The sequence below is a fragment of the Betta splendens genome, chromosome 13, assembly GCF_900634795.4.
Source record: "Betta splendens chromosome 13, fBetSpl5.4, whole genome shotgun sequence".
Classification (NCBI taxonomy): domain Eukaryota; kingdom Metazoa; phylum Chordata; class Actinopteri; order Anabantiformes; family Osphronemidae; genus Betta; species Betta splendens.
The window spans coordinates 20,654,408-20,670,817 of NC_040893.2; the positions used below are offsets into that span (position 1 = coordinate 20,654,408).

The window sequence follows — 16,410 nt, forward strand, 5'->3', positions numbered from 1 at the left end:
GGACCATGAATGAACAGTTTCAGTTTCATTTAGGTAAATAAATCAAAACTTTTTTCATCTGACAAAATTTCGAATCTGTGCGTGTGGAGGCTCAACTAAGAAAAAGAATGACGCAAAGCTTCTTTAAACCCAGAACCCAGAGTGAGCGATGAACTGGACCTGTCATCAGGTTCAGGCCGATCAGCTGTTTCCTCCAGTGAGGCCGTTTACTCAATAATTGAGTTGTTTGGTTGTGGCTTAAACTTCTGACATCAAAGCTCATGGATTCAGATTGAAATGTGCTTTTCTGTCATGTAAACATTTTTATATAATCATCACACGGCCTCTTGTTGTGGGCGTTTGTGCCCTTCACCGTCGCCACAGGACCGGAGCGATCCGACCTCTCCAGGGATGTAATTACTCGCTGGTGAAGCTCTGATGGTTCTGTCCGTGTCCAGCCTCTCGCTCAGTAGCAGCACTTAGGAAACGCCTGCACAACGCTTCCTGAATCTTTTTCCTGCTTGTGTGAGACGCTGCACATTTACCTCGGGACGAACCTGCTGCCATGGAAACCTTTGATTTGAGCCAGCTGTGGTCTAATGGATGCAAATCTTTACGGTTAAACACGGAGCAACGGCAGGAAAACACATTTTATTCTTCATTCATGTCTCTGTTGAAGTCGTGAGCTCAGCATTAAAATGCAACTTTTCGTTACAAGTCAAACCTCATATTGATCACAGAGAAGTTTGATTCAAAGGACAAACCTCTTGAATAGACAGCATTCATCTCCTACATTTAAATACATTAATTTGCAGCTAAGAGTAGATTCCCAGCGAGGCTGGAGGCAGGAGGGGGCGTGGGAGCGCTGAGGGAGCTGTGGGACGGAGGCTCAGGCCGACCATCTGCCAGCACACACACACACACACGCACGCACACGCACACACACGCACACACACACACATACACACACACGCACACACACACACGCACGCACACACACACACACGCACACATACACACACACACACGCACACATACACACACGCACGCACACACACACGCACGCGCACACACGCACACACACATACACACACACACGCACGCACACACACGCACAAACACACATACACACACACACCCACACGCACACACACACACACACGCACACACACACACACACCCACACACACGCACGCACGCACACACACACACACGCACACATACACACACACACGCACACATACACACACACACGCACGCACACACACACATACACGCACGCACGTGCACGCACACACACACACACATACACACACACACACGCATGCACACTCACACACACGCACGTACACACACGCACGCACGTGCACGCACACACACTCAAGCACACACATGCACACGCACGTGCACGCACACACACACACAGACACACACGCATGCACACTCACACACACGCATATACACACACACACACACACGCACACACACACACATACACACACACGCACGCACGTGCACGCACACACACACATGCACACACACACGCACACACACACTCACGCACACACATACACACACACACACACGCATGCACACTCACACACACGCACATACACACACGCACGCACGTGCACGCACAAACACTCAAGCACACACGCACATGCACACACACGCACGTGCACGCACACACACACACATACACACACACACGCATGCACACTCACACACACGCACATACACGCACGCACGTGCGCGCACACACACTCAAGCACACACACCCGCACGCAAAGACACGCACGCACGCACACACGCACACACACGCACGCTATCATTGCTATTGCTATATTGATATCAAGGCGAGGGCATCTTGACAATGTCTGAAAGCTTTTTTTAGGGTCAAGATGTGATTTTAGGGCTGAGATTAGAATTGAGTTTTGGTTCGAATTAGAGCAAAGATCAGACGTCTGCCTTTATTTGTGATGGTTAGAGTGAGGGGCGAGGGAGGCATTATATCAATGGGGAGTCCCCACGTTGATGAGAAACACAACTGCGTGTGTGTAGGTGTGTGTGCGTGCGTGCGTGCGTGCGCGTGTGTGTGTCTAAGAATGACACATGATGTCACTTCATGACCTACTTCTGCAGGTTTGAGGTTTGGCTCAGGAGCCGCATAAACAAAAGGAGAGCGAGTGTGTCACTGAGGAGACCTGTCCTTTAAAGCCTGCTTCCGTTTATAGTTCCTGTGCAGACAGACAGACTGATCGGATCGATGTCTCCGCCAGAACCACTCCTTCGTCGTCCTGATGGAGGAGTTACTTTTAGCTTATTGGATTTTATTGGTGAGCTGGAGCTGAGCTGCTCCTTCACCTCCAGTCTTTCTTCCTAGTTTGAACCCAAAGCCTTGTTAAGATGAGATAAAATACTGTAAGATAGACTTTATTCATCCCACGATGAATCCTATCTAATGTCTCCTGCAGCAGCAGCAGGAGACATTAAATAGGACAACATTATAGGAGTATAGAGGAACAGTATAAAAACCACAACAGAACAGAACCGGTGCTGAAGGAGCTGCTCAGAGCCTCCGTGGTGCAGGGGTGGACGTGTTCTCCATGATGGATGCTAGTTCACCAGCATCCTTCTGTCCTCCACCTCCTCCAAGGACAGAGCTGTAGCAGCAGTGGAGTCTCTCCCTGTTTCTGCCTGAACTGTACTTCCTCCAGGCTGAGGCTCAGGTTGAATATTGAGAGGACACATTCTGGACCCTGGAGCTGATGTGATCAGGGCCTGTTGCCTTCAGGGCCTCTGTCCTCCTTAACCCCTTCCTGACCTGGGTCAGTGTGGGGTGGGGTGGGGCTGATCTGGATCTGTGGGTTGTTGGGGGGGGGGTCCCATTGCTCTTTTGAGGGGAAGCCACACTGTTAGAACGAGTCCGTCTGCGGCGCCGTTTGGCTCTGGTTCTGCTCAGTTCCTGCTTTTGTTAGCGTGGATGTGTGGGTGGCAGATTTTGTTTTGATTGATTGGCCCGTTTCTCTCAGTTCATGACCTAAACATGATTCTGTCACGTCCGAGCTTCACTGGTCCAATTAGAGCGGCGACTGGACATCAATTCAACCTCACGGCTCCTTCACCTAAAGCTCTGCCCGCTCCATTTCCCTCTTTGCTATCATCAGTGTCCTCTAGAGAATTAGAGCTGAAGGTCGGACACGGATGCAAACATTTGAAAAGAAGCTGGACAGGTGAAAAATGTCTCAATAGTGAGAAGAGACGGGCCCGGTCAGAACCAGCACCAGAACTCTGTTTTGTCTGTTCTGTCTAACTGAGTACCTGAAGCAGAATCTGTGACTCAACCGTCCTCCTTCCTTTTCAGGCCGCTGCAGTTTGAGCCCAGTCCCCACAGCTGGACCTGGTCCTGCCGGGCTGCTGGATCCACCCTGAAGGCCTGCAGGTGCATTTAGGTTCACATTCTCACAGTTTGTACCTGATCCTCCGCTTCCTGTTTGATGCTGCTTTAAGCTTCACATTTAAAAACATTGTGGTGCCAGCGCCGCTTCTCCTGCAGATACTGAACATGACCCATCAGCGCAAATGAAACCCAGCAGTCGACTGTGTGTGTGTGTGTGTGTGTGTGTGTGTGTGTGTGTGTGTGTGTGTGTGTGTGTGTGTGTGTGTGTGTGTGTGTGTGTGTGCGTGTGTGTGTGTGTCTGTGTGTGTGTGTGTGTGTGTGTCTGTATGTGTGTGTGTGTGTGTGTGTGTGTGTGTGTGTGTGTGTGTGTGCGTGCGTGCGTGCGTGCGTGCGTGCGTGCGTGCGTGCGTGTGTGTGGACATACATGAAGCAGTTTTACTCTGTTTGCCAACTGTCAAACAGACGTAACGTCCCATTTACGGCTCCTGATTGATCGACCGACGGTCTGAGGCGTGTGTGACGCAGTGATGGTGACTCGCAGCGCGTCTGTCCGTCTCCCTGTTTACTATGACACGGTGAAGGTCTTCTGAGGGTGGAGCTTCTGGACCCGCTCGACCCAGTCCCCAGAATGAACTCAGGTTTCCAGCTTCAGCAGCTCCCACACTCTGCACACGCGTCCTATGAGGATCCAGAATGAAAAGAACACTTTCCGTCCAGTTGTATCAGGTCTGATCCTGTGCTCAGCGACGCAGGCCTGTTTCTCCTGTAAGGACGCGTGAAGCCGAGTGGTCCCAGCATCCATGGGGAGAGGGAAGCGTGACACTGGAAACACTGGAGCAGAAGCCAGGGACAAAGGTGACACAAGGAAAAGTCTGTGATGAAGCTCAGACCTCAGGGTAACAGAACCGTGCTGTGGGTTCTGGTTCCTGTCATTGTGACTCGTATTCTCCTGCAGCCTCGATCATCTCCACCGGCTTAAAACAGAACCCACAGCGATGAAGCAGCGAAGGACGAGGGAGGGTTTAATAAATAAACCCACGAAGCCGTCTCTGCGTGCAGACCTTTATCAGCAGTGCTGTGTGTAGGAACAATGGGCACTATTTATTATCACCGTGTGCTTCACAGCACAGTCATGTGTTCAGCAACTATCAGCGATCTAATGTAAACACAGAGAAACGTCCACCGAAGGAAATCAGCAAAAGACGAAGCCAATCGCTCTGAAACACATCACGCAGCTTCGTCTCAGGCTGGAAACGCAGGCGTCGCCAGTTTGTTTCTGCTTCTGATCGTCTGCAGATCCACAGAGACAACGCGGAGCCACAGGCTGATGAGCAGCTGCCTCCAGCGAGGCGTAACCGTGGCGACGTGGCCGCGACTGGGTGAACTAGTCTGAGCCTCCTCCTCCTCACACCTGGTCTCTGTTCAGTCAGCGCCTCCTCTGCTGCAGACAAGGAGGCGCCGCTTCAGGACGACCGCCGCCTGTTTCCTCCTCTGCTTCAGGACGTCCGCCGCCCGTTTCCTCCTCTGCTTCAGGACGTCCGCCGCCCGTTTCCTCCTCTGCTGCAGACGAGGAGGCGCCGCTTCAGGACGTCCGCCGCCCGTTTCCTCCTCTGCTGCAGATGAGGAGGCGCCGCTTCAGGACGTCCGCCGCCCGTTTCCTCCTCTGCTTCAGGACGTCCGCCGCCTGTTTCCTCCTCTGCTTCAGGACGTCCGCCGCCCGTTTCCTCCTCTGCTGCAGACGAGGAGGCACCGCTTCTGGACGTCCGCCGCCTGTTTCCTCCTCTGCTTCAGGACGTCCGCCGCCTGTTTCCTCCTCTGCTTCAGGACGTCCGCCGTCCGTTTCCTCCTCTGCTGCAGACGAGGAGGCACCGCTTCAGGACGTCCGCCGTCCGTTTCCTCCTCTTCTTCAGGACGTCCGCCGTCCGTTTCCTCCTCTTCTTCAGGACGTCCGCCGTCCGTTTCCTCCTCTGCTGCACTCAAACACACTGTGGAGCTGCTGATGGGGATGAACCTTTTTGTTCCCACCGTTCAACGGTCCAGTTCTGTCAGGACTGGAGGTCCGGTCACCATCAAAGCTTCCAGTGTCATTGTCACTGTTGAGGTTCAGCCGTTTGGAGCACAGGCTGTAACAGCAGCAGCTCTGGAACAGCCTCATGTTTGTTAATGGTGGTAAAGCGCGGCGGGGCGTGGACTGGTGCTGTGCTTACAGTAGTTCACACCACCACCAATACTATACAATTCCACACCATCCTAACCCATGCTCACCCCCCCCCCACCACCACCACCACCACCACCAATACCATACTATCCCATACCATCTTATCCCACGCCCTCCCCTTCCTTCCCTCCATGAATGAGCGTGGCTCTGTGGTTTCGGTAGATAATTGCTGGCTGGAACCAGTTCTGCCCTTTGGATCCATGTGAAAGCACCGAAGCACATTTAAAGCTCTGCGCTGCATGAACGTACTGTATGTTTGGACTGTGCAGTCTCTATTAGCGGCTATTCACACACGTGTTAGAAAAGTGCGAGCAGGTGTTGTTACGACTCTCTTCCTCAGCTGCACATTGCAATTACAGCCCGGCGCTAAACACAATGGGCTGAAATGATGATGAATGGAAAATAATAGCGTTTGTGGATGTATGTAAGTGTGTCTGTGGGAGCGAGGGCTCGTTCTGTTCAGGTGTGCTGTGATTCAGGCCCCAGCGGTACATGATTACACGCCTTCCTAAAACTCAATCAGACCTTTATGATGGCTGCAAACAACACAGGGAACAAAACACATACATTGTGAAGCAGCTTCTCACTCAGGCTTAATGAGTCTTTGCAGCAGCCTGTAATCAGCACAGTCGCCACAGACTCCAGCTCTGCTATTACACACGTTTCTCTCCAGGTTCCTTCTCTCTCCTGCACATTTACACTTTGCCAAGTGCACAAAAGTTTACTGCTGCAGCATTCAAACAGCAAGACCCGGACCGGGTCTAAAGGCCACATAGACAAACGAAGCCACATCTGTGCTGTACTGCTGTTTATTAAGATACAGCAAATACAAACCAACATGAATGAGTCATTTATAGCATGTCTGCATTCATCCTGCATTTGCTCTTTAATTTATTGGAATATGCGAAACTAGGAGCAGCTAAAAGTACATGAGCATGTGAATAATTTCCTCCCAGACGGATTCCAGGAATGGCTTTAATTACAAACTGTAACCTTTACAACAGACCTTGTTCCAATTAAACTCTATTCACAGTAACTGGTGATGATAATAATATTGAGGAATGTAGACAAACACGTTGTTATTGCTGTAAACAGTGGTTACTCCGGTTTGAGCTGGTCTCTGCTCACACGAGGACACAACTAAGAACGGGTCTCATTTATTAAGACGTCTCAGCTATCTGCGTGTCGTACGTGTTCATTCCAGTGTGTGATCAGTGCCTCGTTAGGCATAACGAGGTGTCCTCTACGCATCTAAATGGCTTTAAACGTGCTGGGAGTGTAACCTGTCGTACTCTGTCTCACCTTGTGACTGCTGCAGACACTGAATGTCTGACAGCTGCAGGGCTCCTCGCTCACGCTGCCCATCACATTCACTGCTGTGCTGACCTTCATGCGGCTTCAAGGCTTTTTTCTTATACTGTAGTTTTAAAGTCCCATCATTACCTGGTTCTGACACCCAACAATCGTGGCTAACATGACACGTGTCCTGCAAATAAGCTTGTTGGGCCAGAGCTGAGCATCACGGCTCTGCAGGAGGTGATGGTGCAAATATGGTCTGGATTTAATGTGATCACACTCACCTTAAGGCTTCAGGATGGAGAGAAGCAAAATCAGGCCAGAGTCTGCAGCCTGGAGTCACAGGAGGCTGTATGGACGGAGAGAGAGAAAAGCTGAGCTGAGCTGCTCTCTCTTATTGTGCATTGTTCATTTTACTGAAAGCAAAACTCTGCACACACACACACGCACACACACACACACTCATTGTCTTACGCTTCTGATGAAGCTGCACATCACTGTATTGTGACAGTGTTTGTGAGCTTCCTGTGTCCAGCAGGCGTCAGTTCACCTGTTGGGTCAGCGCCAGCTTGGCCACAACTCGCCCACTGGGCACAACACAGGTCCGAAGACTCGCACACCAGCGCAAACACTGGCGCATGCAGACGCGTCCTTTGGCTGAACAGGCCGGCTCCCTGAAAAGCCAGGCACGAATGGAAGCATTCACACAGAGCAAAGAGCAATTCAAACAGGCACAAGCTCATAGGACACGGCTTCCTGCCTCAGTTTGAGGAGGAACAGAACGGAGGTCAGAAGCTAAGAAGAAGCACGGAAGAGTATCTGTGACCGTTCATGTCCTCGTAATGACCCATTCGTTCCAGCGCCTTGTTTTATTGCTGCTTTCTTATTTTAACAATTTCAGCAACTGCAGCTGCATTAAAAACATAAAATCCAGCTGTGAGACGTCGGCCTGTTTCTGCCCGTCCCCCGAGGGAACACAGCCCAGACTAACGATCCCACACTGCTGCTATTTGTAGAATCTGCTGAAATCGACTAAATGTCCATGTTTATTCATTTAATCAGACAGAAAGACATAAAACTCATCTGTATTTCAATACTAGATACTATGATGAGCACTAATTATCTCCAGTTATGAATCCAAATGTCAACTCAAATTACAAATTAGTGGCATCAGAGGGTTTGAATGGAGAAAGAACATGCATGTAAATTATCATCATTTAAAACAGAATCCATAGCTAAAAATTAGATTTAAACTAAACGCTGGTTGTTCTGTGCAGATGTGGCCAGATGTGCGTCACCAGGATGGGTTCTCTCCCTCCTGACCAGCTCCACTTATCACACAGTCATCCAGACAAATGTCAAGAAACCTGCCTGACCGTGTAGATGCAGCGGCTGAGAACACGTTGGCCTAACAGCTGCTGCTCATATCTGTCTTTGTATTATTTGTACTGCGGTAGAGACGCATCACCGTCTACATGCTCCTTACTGTTGGAGGAAATGTGCCTGCAGCTCCCAGGCCTCAACTCTCAAAGCCGCTGTTGAGCCCTAATAAAGTCCTACAAAGTGAGCCGATGAGTGAATCCCTGGAAGCGTGAGCACAGTAGGACTTTAAACGCATCACGTCTGGCTGAAATCTGGATGTGAGGCTCCGTCCACAGCATTCCTTTACCCAGCCTCCCTCCTCAGTCAAATGTCCCCTACAGCAGCAAACAGAGAGATGCTTGGTGACACCGACATTTGGGCTGATGGATAGATATTGTGCATGAGTGGAAATTAATGTCAATTAATCTGCCTGAATGGATGGATGGGTATGTTAATGAACGGATACAAAGGTTGGTAGGTTCAGTTCATGGCTACAGTAAATGTCCCAGTTCTCTTCAGGCTCAAAGTTTCTACCAAGAGATTTGTGGTATTTTAGGTTGTAAATAAACTAAACAAGGCAAAAAGCATTAAATCAAAGCAGCAGCTGATCAGACATCAGTTTTAGGCTGGTGGAGGACAGGTGAACAGGAGAGGCAAACAGGTAGAGCTGATCATGGTATGGCTGATCACTGTAGAGCTGATCACTGTGAAGCTGATCACTGTAGAGCTGATCACTGTAGAGCTGAAACTGTAGAGCTGATCACTGTAGAGCTGATCACTGTAGAGCTGAACACTGTAGAGCTGATGACTTTACGTTTGATCACTGTGGAGCTGATCTTTGTGAAGCTGATCACTCTGAAGCTAATCACTGTAGAGGTGATCACTTTAAGGCTGATCACTATAGAGCTGATCACTTTAAAGCTGGTCGCTATAGAGCTGATCACTGTGAAGCTGATCATTGCAGAGCTGATCACTGTAGAGCTGACTATTGCAGAGCTGATCACTTTAAGGCTGAACACTGTAGAGCTGATCACTGTAGAGCTGATCACTCTGAAGCTGATCACTGTAGAGGTGATCACTTTAAGGCTGATCACTATAGAGCTGATCACTTTAAAGGTGATCGCTATAGAACTGATCACTGTGAAGCTGATCATTGCAGAGCTGATCACTGTAGAGCTGATTATTGCAGAGCTGATCACTTTAAGGCTGATCACTATAGAGCTGATCACTTTAAAGCTGATCGCTATAGAGCTGATCACTGTGAAGCTGATCACTGTAGAGCTGATCACTGTGAAGCTGATCACTGTAGAGCTGATCATTGCAGAGCTGATCACTGTGAAGCTGATCCATTTAAGGCTGATCACTGTAGAGCTGAACAATGTAGAGCTGATGACTTTAAGGCTGATCACTGTAGAGCTGATCACCATAGAGCTGAACACTGTAGAGCTGAACACTGTAGAGCTGATCACTTTAATGCTGATCACTGTAGAGCTGATCACTGTGAAGCTGATCACTGTAGAGCTGATCACTGTAGAGCTGAACACTGTAGAGCTGATGACTTTACGTTTGATCACTGTAGAGCTGATCTTTGTGAAGCTGATCACTATAGAGCTGATCACTTTAAAGATGATCACTGTAGAGCTGATCACTTTAAAGATGATCACTATAGAGCTGATCACTGTAGAGCTGATCACTCTGAAGCTGATCACTGTAGAGGTAATCACTTTAAGGCTGATCACTATAGAGCTGATCTCTTTAAAGCTGATCGCTATAGAGCTGATCACTGTGAAGCTGATCACTGTAGAGCTGATCACTGTGAAGCTGATCACTGTAGAGCTGATCATTGCAGAGCTGATCACTGTGAAGCTGATCCATTTAAGGCTGATCACTGTAGTTCTGAACAATGTAGAGCTGATGACTTTAAGGCTGATCACTGTAGAGCTGATCACCATAGAGGTGAACACTGTAGAGCTGAACACTGTAGAGCTGATCACTTTAAGGCTGATGACTTTAAGGCTGATCACTGTAGAGCTGATCACCATAGAGCTGAACACTGTAGGGCTGAACACTGTAGAGCTGATCACTCTGAAGCTGATCACTGTAGAGGTGATCACTTTAAGGCTGATCACTATAGAGCTGATCACTTTAAAGCTGATCGCTATAGAGCTGATCACTTTAAAGCTGATCGCTATAGAGCTGATCACTGTGAAGCTGATAACTGTAGAGCTGATCACTGTGAAGCTGATCATTGCAGAGCTGATCACTGTAGAGCTGATTATTGCAGAGCTGATCACTTTAAGGCTGATCACTATAGAGCTGATAACTTTAAAGCTGATCGCTATAGAGCTGATCACTGTGAAGCTGATCACTGTAGAGCTGATCACTGTGAAGCTGATCACTGTAGAGCTGATCATTGCAGAGCTGATCACTGTGAAGCTGATCACTGTAGAGCTGATCATTGCAGAGCTGATCACTGTGAAGCTGATCCATTTAAGGCTGATCACTGTAGAGCTGAACACTGTAGAGCTGATTACTTTAAGGCTAATCACTTTAAGGCTGATCACTGTAGAGCTGATCATTGCAGAGCTGATCACTGTGAAGCTGATCCATTTAAGGCTGATCACTGTAGAGCTGATCACTGTAGAGCTGATCATTGAACATTGAAGCACAGCCATGAATATTTACTGTTACTGAAATCGACCCGGACCAACGGACGCTCTTCTGCTCTTCTGGACCAGACTGTTTACTGGCAGCATCTTAAACACTAATGAAGTGTCTGCGTTTTCACTGTTTACTGGAAGCATCAGTTAAGAAGCTTTAAAATATTTAATGGCTTCTGCATAGGAGCTGCGTGGATTAGAGCAACGTTCCAGCTGGACTGATAAGAAGGCTTCTACAGTCAAAGTAGAGAGAGTCTGAATATCTAAACACATTCATTCTGAGACTCCAACATGAATGAACTAACGACGACATCCAAACCAGCAGGAGGTGGGACGATGCAGACGAGGAGCAGCTGCAGAGGAGTCCGTTCGTCCTTCATGGAAACAACGGTCGCTGTCACTGGTCCAAAATGGAAGACAAACGGACCTGGACAGAACCAGAACCATGAGTTCATGTCCAGGTTCAAAACTAAAGAGAAAGTCACAGTAAAAGCAGTTTTGTCTAATGTCTAATGTCACCTCCTGCTCTTTGTGCTCCTCCTTATCCTCCAGCTCCTCCTTTATGCTGCTCCTCCTCCTCCTACTCCTCCACACTGATGCTGCTGCTCCTGGTGCTCCTCCTTCTCCTGCTCCTCCTGCTCCTTGTGCTCCTCCTTTCTGCTTCTTCGCCTTCTTTATGCTGCTGCTGCTGCTCTGTGCCTCCTTTGTGCTCTTCCTCCTCCTTTTTCTCCTGCTCCTCCTTTATGCTCCTCCTTATCCTCCTGCTCCTTCTTTCTGCCGCTGCTCCTTCCTTTTGACATGATAATCCTCCTTAACAGTTGCCTGTGCTGGTAAAACAGGGCTAAGCTGTTTGTGTCGTGGCATTGGTGATGTCACGTTTTGGAGTTTTACCTTCTGTTAATGTGTTTACACCTGAACAGGCGTTCATTCACTTCAGCAGCCTTTCGCATTCACACTGTTGTGCTACAGAGACCGAGGGAGCTGTCAGGTGACACAGAGGAGTTCATACAGTCATTACAGAGACTGTCACTGGGCTGAGATTGAGGCTTTGTCCTCGTTAATGTTGCCTAAAACCTTTTGATTTATTGAACTGGTTGTAATTTTTTAATTTGGTTCATTAAAAAGAACATTTGAATGTCAGACAGAGACACACGACTGGAACATTTAAAGTTGTTCTGAAGCTTGTTTGGTTCATCCTTTAGTCTAAGATCTTTTAATTATAAGACTGTGAGCACACACACACACACACACACACACACAGACACACACACACACACACACACACCTACTCCACTGATTGCAGTTTCAAATGTCGGCTTCATTTCCGCTGTGTTGGCTTCATTGGTGGATTATGTAAAATTATTCAACAACAGCTACGAAAGACAATCACACACAAACACGCGTCTGTGTAAACAGCAGAAATGCTCAAATTTAACTTGTAAACTTATTTAAATTCTGTTCATTGGCTGCTGTGCTGTGTGTGACATTCAGAGTGTTTCAGATTTTATCAGACCTTCCACGGGCAGGTTACAACCCCAACACACATTCTCGCTGTTTATGAGAGATTCTGATGCTACTTGATCGTCTCCATCCAGGTAGCCCTTAAGTCCCCTGAGCGTCAGAAAGCCTCAGAAACACTTTAGCCTCATAAACGTTCGGCCCCAAAAATGCTTCGGCCCCAGAAACGCCTCAGCTTCGGAAACTCTTCAGCCTCAGAAACATTTGAGCCTCAGAAACGCCTCAGCCTCAGAAACACCTCAGCCTCAGAAACGCCTCAGCCTCAGAGGTGCTTCAGCCTCAGAAACGCCTCAGCCTCAGAGGTGCTTCAGCCTCAGAAACGCCTCAGCCTCAGAGGTGCTTCAGCCTCAGAAACGCCTCAGCCTCAGAGGTGCTTCAGCCTCAGAAACGCCTCAGCCTCAGAGATGCTTCAGCCTCAGAAACTCCTCAGCCTCAGAGGTTCTTCAGCCTCAGAAACGCCTCAGCCTCAGAAACGCCTCAACCTCAGAGGTGCTTCAGCCTCAGAAACGCCTCAGCCTCAGAGGTGCTTCAGCCTCAGAAACGCCTCAGCCTCAGAGGTGCTTCAGCCTCAGAAACACCTCAGCCTCAGAGGTGCTTCAGCCTCAGAAACGTACGCCTCTGCCTCAAGGTGCTTCAGCATCAGAAACGCCGCCCATCAAAAACGCCCTCAGCCTCAAAAACGCCTAAAGCCTCAGAACAACCTCAGCCCTCAGAAAACACCTGAGCCTCAGAGGTGCTTCAAGCCTCAGAAACGCCTCATCCTCAGAGGTGCTTCAAGCCTCAAAACGCACCTCAGCCTCAGAGGTGCTTCAAGCCTCAGAAACGCCTCAGCCTCAGAGGTGCTTCAGCCCAGAAACGCCTCAGCCTCAGAGGTTCTTCAGCTCAGAACGCCTCAGCCTCAGAAACGCCTCAGCCTCAGAAACGCCTCAACCTCAGAGGTGCTTCAGCCTCAGAAACGCCTCAGCCTCAGAGGTGCTTCAGCCTCAGAAACGCCTCAGCCTCAGAGGTGCTTCAGCCTCAGAAACGCCTCAGCCTCAGAGGTGCTTCAGCCTCAGAAACGCCTCAGCCTCAGAGGTGCTTCAGCCTCAGAAACGCCTCAGCCTCAGAGGTGCTTCAGCCTCAGAAACGCCTCAGCCTCAGAGGTTCTTCAGCCTCAGAAACGCCTCAGCCTCAGAAACGCCTCATCCTCAGAAACGCCTCAACCTCAGAGGTGCTTCAGCCTCAGAAACGCCTCAGCCTCAGAGGTGCTTCAGCCTCAGAAACGCCTCAGCCTCAGAGGTGCTTCAGCCTCAGAAACGCCTCAGCCTTAGAAACACCTCATCCTCAGAGGTGCTTCAGCCTCAGAAACGCCTCAGCCTCAGAGGTGCTTCAGCCTCAGAAACGCCTCAGCCTCAGAGGTGCTTCAGCCTTAGAAACGCCTCAGCCTCAGAGGTGCTTCAGCCTCAGAAACGACTCAGCCTCAGAGGTGCTTCAGCCTCAGAAACGCCTCAGCCTCAGAGGTGCTTCAGCCTCAGAAACGCCTCAGCCTCAAAAACACCTCAGAAACACCTCAGCCTCAGAGGTGCTTCAGCCTCAGAAACGCCTCAGCCTCAGAGGTGCTTCAGCCTCAGAAACGCCTCAGCCTCAGAAACGCCTCAGCCTCAGAGGTGCTTTAGCCTCAGAAACACCTCAGCCTCAGAAACACCTCAGAAACACCTCAGCCTCAGAGGTGCTTCAGCCTCAGAAACGCCTCAGCCTCAGAGGTGCTTCAGCCTCAGAAACGCCTCAGCCTCAGAGGTGCTTCAGCCTCAGAAACGCCTCAGCCTCAGAGGTGCTTCAGCCTCAGAAACGCCTCAACCTCAGAAACACCTCAGAAACACCTCAGAAACACCTCAGCCTCAGAGGTGCTTCAGCCTCAGAAACGCCTCAGCCTCAGAGGTGCTTCAGCCTCAGAAACGCCTTAGCCTCAGAGGTGCTTCAGCCTCAGAAACGCCTCAGCCTCAGAGGTGCTTCAGCCTCAGAAACGCCTCAACCTCAGAAACACCTCAGAAACACCTCAGAAACACCTCAGCCTCAGAGGTGCTTCAGCCTCAGAAACGCCTCAGCCTCAGAGGTGCTTCAGCCTCAGAAACGCCTCAGCCTCAGAGGTGCTTCAGCCTCAGAAACGCCTCAGCCTCAGAGGTGCTTCAGGTGGCGGGTGCCTGACCCTGGGACACTGCCCGGGTCTGCCTGGCCGCAGTCATGCTGAACCATGAGTCAGTTAGTCAGCAAATGATGAGGTGATGATGTCATTGGTCCTGATGCATGCTGGAAAGGCTGACATGTTGATTTCCTCCTGATATACTATGTGTGTGACACAGAACAATAACTCTGCCTATTTAAGAAACAGGTGTAGTGTTGTTTCCTAAAATGTGGATTTTAATCTTTTTATCTTTCTTTAATCTCTCATCTGCTGCTCATTTTTTTTTTTAGTTTACGAATCACTAAAGGTTCGTTTCGTCCTGATCAAACCTTTGTGTGGCCCAAACGCTGGGCTGTGACATTAGTGAGCTGATGTATCCTGCTTGTTGTTTGATGCTGGAGATGGTGTAATAATGTCACCGGGGGGTCCTGAACCTTCCTGATCTCACACTGTCATTAGCCACTGTCCCTCCGCTGGTTTTTACATCCTGGGGTCGTGAACGTGGCACCAACACAAACTCATACTGAGGCTCGGTGCAGGTGTGGGACACAGCCGAGCGCTTCACAACCAAGGCCACACACACACACACATGAACCTTCCGGACAAAACCATGCATTTGGACAATTTCACTGCAGTGAAGACTCCAACTGAATTTATATAAAAAGCTTTATCAAAAAAGTAGTCCGTGATGACGTCAGATGTTTGGAGGAGGAGCTCAGTTTTCAGCTTCCAGCCTACAGGCAGATACTCTAGACTAGAACATGACTAGAACATGTTACAGTGACTGATGCTGATGTACAGATGCATCAGCGCAGGGTCGCTGGAAGTTCTTCGTTCTGCTGCTGCTGGAGATGAGCTTCGTTCTCCACTGAGTTTGAACCTGCTGATGAATGAGATGCTCAGTCGCTGATCGACCATAATTGAGGCATCTACTGTAACACTGAAGGGAGGTGCTGCTGGATTACAGCAGAAGGAGGACGTAGATTTGGGCAGTACCCCCTTCTGCCAGTCTGGTCCTGAATCCATGGCCTCATGCAGCTCAACATCCCCACCAAATGGTTGGAAAGTGAACATGCTGCTATTGACTCGTGTGTTTAATGGATCCCTCCCTCCGCTGTCTTCCTTCCTGTCTTCGTCTTCCCGTCTGACCATCTCTCCTCCCTCTGCCAGCTCCTTGTTGTCTGTCAGCTGGAATAATTAGCTGGCACCTCCACTGCCTGGAGCTTCTGCTTATTCCTGTGGGATCCCTCTGATGATTTGCTTTCTGTGTAAGTCTGCTTTTGAATTTGTGCGACGGGCACTGAGGTAAAAGATGCTCATGTAGCTCTTGTCCGATCCGTGTGGATTCAACTTCTCCTCTGTTGCACTATTAATGTTTGCGGTTCTGCAACTCTGTGTAAACCAGCAGGTCACAGAAGCACAGCCGTAGCTCATTATAGTGACAAACACAGGAGAGAAGCAGCTCCACAGCCTCAGCCTCACCCGCTCAGGTGAAAGGAACCACCGAGGACCTGTTCACACACAGTGAATGTGCAGGTCAGTGGAGCTGAGGGACAGAACGTCCCCAGGGTCCACTCCCATGACGGGCCTGTTAGTACCTGTGGTTGTTTTAACAGACAGGCCCACGAGTCAGCGTGTTAAGCATCATGGCAGCCTTCATCTGTAGGGTCTGATCTGAAACGGCCACGAGGAGATGGACTGGGAACACACAGTAAAACACAGGAAAGAGTGAAGTGAAGGAGAAAAGCAGCCGCAGGAATAAATGATCTCAAGGAGATAATAGAGAAGCAGATGGAGGGGACGGATAGAGACAGTG

General features: G+C 49.5%; 1 protein-coding gene across 4 annotated transcripts in view; it reads left to right on the forward strand.

Moving 5' to 3' along the window:
- The window catches only part of si:cabz01090165.1 (uncharacterized protein LOC100333421 homolog), a 116,455-nt gene that overhangs the window by 81,554 nt on the left and 18,491 nt on the right, over positions 1 to 16,410 (forward strand). For 3 of the 4 annotated variants that reach the window (XM_041073339.2, XM_041073340.2, XM_041073343.2), the window contains one exon: positions 3,344 to 3,421. The exons of the other annotated variant lie outside the window; for it this stretch is intronic. The gene's annotated coding sequence lies outside the window, so the exon portion shown is untranslated. The remainder of the gene's footprint in view (positions 1 to 3,343; positions 3,422 to 16,410) is intronic. 4 annotated transcript variants of the gene reach the window in all.